Source organism: Somniosus microcephalus, chromosome 33 (genome assembly GCF_052327205.1).
Source record: "Somniosus microcephalus isolate GS21.2 chromosome 33, FLI_Smic_1.0, whole genome shotgun sequence".
Taxonomy (NCBI): Eukaryota; Metazoa; Chordata; class Chondrichthyes; order Squaliformes; family Somniosidae; genus Somniosus; species Somniosus microcephalus.
In genome coordinates this window covers 39,724,779-39,731,132 of record NC_141019.1, presented here as the reverse complement: position 1 = coordinate 39,731,132, position 6,354 = coordinate 39,724,779, and positions in this window count along the sequence as shown.

The following is a 6,354-nucleotide window of genomic DNA, read 5'->3' as shown; positions in this document are numbered from 1 at the left end:
CCAAGAGAGGACAGGATATGCTCTCACTGCAGTCAACCATAAATGTATTTTGATGCTTTGACAACATGAGATGTACCTTATCATGCCAATAAAGCGATTTGTATTGTATTGTATTGTATTGAGTGGTGGAGACAGAGATGCACTTCCTCACAGCTTGTGGAAAATATCAGGGCATAAGGGAGAATTTCTACCCAAAATTCACAAAGATATGCCCGGAATTCAGAAATTTGAATGACGACCAAAAACTCCCATACCTACTAGGGGAAGAGAGAAATTGTGTAACCTTAGCGGCACACTATGTTACAGCTTGCCATAAACAGAGGGACAACCATTAAACCTAAGAAAAGAGTATATACAAATTATATGAATGTATATTTATACACTCAGGGCTATATCTGTTTATACACTATGGATAGATCTGCATTTATGTGTTCAACCATAAATGTTTTTTGCTGCTTTGGCAACATAAAATGTATCTTGTCATGCCAATAAAACGATTTGAATTGAAGTGAATTGAATTGAGTGAGAGTGCAAGTGTGAATGCAATAGGCAGCGAGTGTGAGTGAGTGTGAATGTACGAGATCACGATTGTGTGCGAGTGACAGCGAGTGGAAGACAGAGTGAGTGAGAAACAGAGTGATAGTGTGCGCGAGAGCGAGAACGAGGGATAGAAAGGCGGCGAACGTGTCATAGCGAGAGAGAGAGAAAATACACTGAGTGTTGGTGCAGTTGCCTTTCTTGCTGCAGTGGGGAAAACTGAGAATAAAATTAATGTTGCCGCCACTTAACAGAACTCCTCCCTGAATAAAATCGACAGAACCGGCTGCAAACACAGAGCAGTTGCGTTACGTGCCGGGTTAATTGACACGCGGCTCGATTCCCGCGGAGATTCTCAGTCACGCACGTTACCTCACCTCGAATCTCAGGCACCCAGTCTTGTTTCTCCGGCAGCTTCTCCCAAACTCGTGACCTCCACCACCGGTGGACCGTGGCTGCAGTGTGTACCGTCTACAAGATGCACTGCAGCAACTCGCCAAGGCTTCTTCTGCAGCACCTCCCAAACCCGTGACCTCCACCGCCTAGAAGGACAAGGGCAGCAGGTGCATGGGAACACCTCCACCTCCAAGTTGTCCCCCAGAGTCTCACACACACACACCATCGGCCGTTCTTTCATCGTTGTTGGGTCAAAATCCTGGACCAGCCACATAAATACCGTGGCTGCAAGAGCAGATCAGAGGCTGGGTAATTCTGTGGCGAGTGTCTCACCTCCTGACTCCCCCAAGCCTATCCACCATCTACAAGGCACAAGTCAGGAGTGTGATGGAATACTCTCCACTTGCCTGGATGAGTGCAGCTCCAACAACACTCGAGAACTCGACACCATCCAGGACAAAGCAGCCCGCTTGATTGTCACCCCATCCACCACCTTAAACATTCACTCCCTCCACCACCGGCGCACTGTGGCTGCAGTGTGTACCATCTACAAGATGCACTGCAGCAACTCGCCAAGGCTTCTTCGGCAGCACCTCCCAAACCCGTGACCTCTTCCGCCTAGAAGGACAAGGGCAGCAGGCGCATGGGACCACCACCACCTCCAAGTTCCCCTCCAAGTCACACACCATCCTGACTTGGAAATATATTGGCCGTTCCTTCATCGTCGCTGGGTCAAAATCCTGGAACTCCCTCCCTAACAGCACTGTGGGAGCACCTTCACCACACGGACTGCAGCGGTTCAAGGCGGCCCACCACCACCTTCTCAAGGGGCGACTAGGGATGGACAATAAATGCTGGCCTTGCCAGCGACACCCACATCCTCAATGAATTAAAGGAAACTTGTTCCTCGGCTCCCCTAGAATATAAGGAGGCCATTCGGCCCATCGTGCCTGTGCCAACTCTTTGAACGAGCTCTCCAATTAGTCCTACTCCCCCCTGCTCTTTCCCCCGTAGCCCTGTGAATTTTCCCCCTTCAAGTATTTATCCAATTCCCCTTTTTGAAAGTTACTATCGAATAAGAACATAAGAAATAGGAGCAGGAGTAGGCCATTCGGCCCCTCGAGCCGAACTTCTACCCCAACTCCACTTTCCTGCCCAATCCCTTGATGTCAAAAAATATCAACCTCCGCCTTGAATATACTCAACGACTGAGCCTCCACAGCCCTCTGGGGCAGAGAATTCCAAAGATTCACCGCCCTCTGAGTGAAGAGATTCCTCCTCATCTCAGTCCTGAACGGCCGCCCCCTTATCCTGAGACTGTGACCCCTGGTTCTAGACTCCCCAGCCAGGGGGGAAACATCCTCCTTGCATCTACCCTGTCAAGCCCTGTAAGAATTTTGTATGTTTCAATGAGATCCCCTCTCATTCTTCTAAACTCTAGGGAATATAGGCCTCGTCTACTCAATCTCTCCTCATAGGACAGTCCTCCCCATCCCAGGAACCAGTCTGGTGAACCTTCGTTGCACTCCCTCTATGGCAAGTATATCCTTCCTTAGGTAAGGAGACCAAAATTGTCCACAGTACTCCAGGTGTGGTCTCACCAGGGCCCGCTATAATTGCAGTAAGACGTCTTTGCTCTTATACTCAAATCCTCTTGTAATAAAGGCCAACATACCGCTTGCTGTACCTGCATGTTAACTTTCAGCGATTCATGTACAAGGACACCCAGGTCCCTCTGAACACCAACATTTCCCAATCTCTCACATAGAAACATAGAAGATAGGAGCAGGAGTAGGCCATTCGGCCCCTCGAGCCTGCTCCGCCATTCAATGAGATCGTGGCTGATCATCCAAACTCAGTACCCTGTCCCTGCTTTCTCCCCATATCCCTTGATCCCTTTAGCCTGAAGAAATATATCCAACTCCTTCTTGAATATATTTAATGAATTGGCCTCTACTGCCTTCTGTGGTAGAGAATTCCACAGGTTCACCACTCTCTGGGTGAAGAAATTCCTCCTCATCTCAGTCCTAAATGGCTTACCCCTTATCCTTAGATTGTGACCCCTGGTTCTGGACTCCCAGGCCATCAGAAACATCCTTCCTGCATCTAGTCTGTCTAGTCCTGTTAGAATTTTATAAGTTTCAATGAGATCCCCTCTCATTCTTCTAAACTCCAGCGAGTATAAGCCCAATCGACACAATCTCTCCTCATACGTCATTCCTGCCATCCCAGGCATCAGCCTGGTGAATCTTCGCTGAACTCCTTCCATGGCAAGAACATCCTTCCTCAGATAAGGCGACCAAAACTGCACACAATACTCAAGGTGTGGTCTCACCAAGGCCCTGTACAACTTTTTAAAAAATACTCTTGCTTTTCTGTTTTTCCTCCCAAGGTGGATAACTTCACATTTCTCCACATTATATTCCATTTTGCCATGTTCTTGCCCACTGGGAGAGCACTGAGGAGATAGGTCCAACAGCCCCCTCCGCCATCTCAAAGGCTCAACGAGCTCTCCAGCCTAATCCCACTTTCCAGCTCTCGGTCCGTAGCCCTGTAGGTTACGGCACTTCAAGCGCACATCCAAGTACTGTTTAAATGTGACGAGGGTCTCTGCCTCTTCCACCCTTTCAGGCAGTGAGTTCTCTCTGGTGAAGAAATTTCCCCTCAAAGCCCCTCTAAATCTCCGACCAATTACTTTAAATCTATGCCCCCCCGCTAAGGGAAATAGAGTGGATAGGAAGGACCTATCTCGGCCCCTCATAATTTTATACACTTCAGTTAAATCTTCCCTCCGCCTCCTCCGTTCCAAAGAAAACAGACCCAGCCTATCCAGTCTTTCCTCGTAGCGAAGATTCTCTACTCCCGGCAACATCCTTGTAAATCTCCTCTGTACCCTCTCTGGTGCAATCACATCTTTCCTGTAATGTGGTGACCAGAACTGAATGCAGTCGTCTCTTCTTCTTAGGCAGTCTCTCAGGAACCGAGGATCACTTGTTTCCACGTTAAAAATGAGTTCTCAGGTGACTGATGAGTCCAATGCGGTGGTTGAAGGGGCGGGTGGGTGGGGTGCTTGGGTTGCTGTGCGCTCCTTGCGCTGCCTGCGCTTGGCTTCCGCTTGCTCCCGGCAAAGAGACTCGAGGTGTTCGGCGCCTTCCCAGATGCTTCTCCTCCGCTTTGTGCGGTCTTGGGCCAGGGATTCCCAGGTGCCAGTGGGGACGTTACACTTTTTCCAAGGAGGCTTTGAGGCTGTCCTTGACGCGTTTCCTCTGCCCACCTGGGGCTCTCTTGCCGTGCCGGAGCTCCGAGTAGAGCGCTTGTTTTGGGAGTCTCGTATCGGGCATGCGGACGATGTGACCAGTCCGTCGGAGCTGATCGAGCGTGGTCAAATCTTCGATACTGGGGATGTTGGCCTGAGCGAGAACACGGACGTTGGTGCGCCTATCCTGCCAATGGATTTGCAGGATCTTGCGGAGGCAGCGTTGGTGGTACCTCTCCAGTGCTTTGAGGTGCCTGCTGTACATGGTCCATGTCTCTGAGGCCTACAGCAGGGCGGGTATCACTGCTGCTCTGTAGACCATGAGCTTAGTGCCGGGTTTGAGGTCCTGGTCTTCAAACACTCTCTTCCTCAGGCGACCGAAGGCTGAAGACTGAATTACTCTAGCTGCGGCCTAACTAGTGTTTTATACAGTTCAAGCATAACCTCCCTGCTCTTGTATTCTATGCCTCCGCTAATAAAGGCAAGTATCCCGTATGCCTTCTTTCTTAACCACCTTATCTACTTGACCAGCTACCTTCAGGGATCTGTGGACCTGCACTCCAAGGTTCCTTTGTTCCTCTACACCACTCAGTGTCCTACCGTTTAATGTGTATTCCCTTGCCTTGTTAGCCCTCCCCAAATTCATTACCTCACATTTCTCCGGATTGAATTCCATTTGCCACTGTTCTGCCCACCTGACCAGTCCATTGAGATCTTCCTGCAGTCTACAGCTTTCTTCTTCATTATCAACCACACGGCCGATTTTAGTATTATCTGCAAACTTCTTAATCATACTTCCTACATTCAAGTCCAAATCATTGATGTACACCACAAAAAGCAAAGGACACAGTACTGAGCACTGCAGAACCCCACTGGAAACAGCCTTCCAGTCACAAAAACACCCGTCGACCATTACCCTCTGCTTCCTGCCACTGAGCCAGTTTTGGATCCAACTCGCCATTTTGTCTTGGATCCCAAGGGGCTTTTACTTTCGTGACCAGTCTGCCATGGGGGACCTTATCAAAAGCCTTGGTAAAATCCATATAGACTACATCAAACGCACTACCCTCATCGACCCTCCTCAAAAAAATTCAATCACGTTAGTCAGACACGACCTTCCCTTGACAAATGCTTGCCTTCATTAGCTGATGCATAGAATATAAGAGCAGGGAGGTTATGATGGAGCTGTACAAAACGCTAGTTAGGCCACAGCTGGAATACTGTGTGCAGTTCTGGTTGCCACACTATAGGAGGGATGTGATTGCATTGGAGAGGGTGCAGAGGAGATTCACCAGGATGTTACCTGGGCTGGAGCGCTTCAGCTATGAAGAGAGACCGGACAGGCTTGGAGTTGTTTTCCTTAGAGCAGAGAAGGCTGAGGGGGGACCTGATTGAGGTGTACAAAATTATGAGGGGCATAGATAGGGTAGATAGAGGGGAACTTTTCCCCTTAGTAGAGGGGTCAATAACCAGGGGGGCATAGTTTCAAGGTAAGGGGCAGGAGGTTTAGAGGGGATTTGAGGAAAAACTTTTTCACCCAGAGGGTGGTTGGAATCTGGAACTCACTGCCTGAAAGGGTGGTAGAGGCAGGAACCTTCACAACATTCAAGAAGCATTTAGATGAGCACTTCAAACACCATAGCATACAAGGCTAGGGACCAAATGCTGGAAAGTGGGATTAGAATAGACAGGGCTTGATGGCCGGCGCGGACACGATGGGCCGAAAGGCTTCTTTCTGTGTTGTATAACTATGACTCTATGGGCTGGATTTTGATTCTGGAGGCGTGTAGGAGGCGGGGCTACAACTTTCAGGGTTGTAGTCCGGCCTCCATCGAGTTGTGGCCAACCCATGCAATTTTCCCGATTGACCTTGTTGGGCCTGCCCAGCGGGCTCGGCAGGCCAATTAAGGGCCACCCGGCAACAGGTGACATCACAGACTGGCATTTCATCTGTCAAGAGGTTTTGACAGATGAAATATCAACGTTTGACAGCTCTGTGAAGCTGTCAAACACTGACAATCTGTACTCCAAGTTAATTCCTTCCTCTCAGGACGATTTAGCGATCTCTCCAGAACAGAAAGCTGAATGCTGCAATTTTTGACAGATCGCGGCCATTCTGCTTTCTGTGCCGGTGAGATGAGGGACGCCCGAGACCTGTAGGAAGG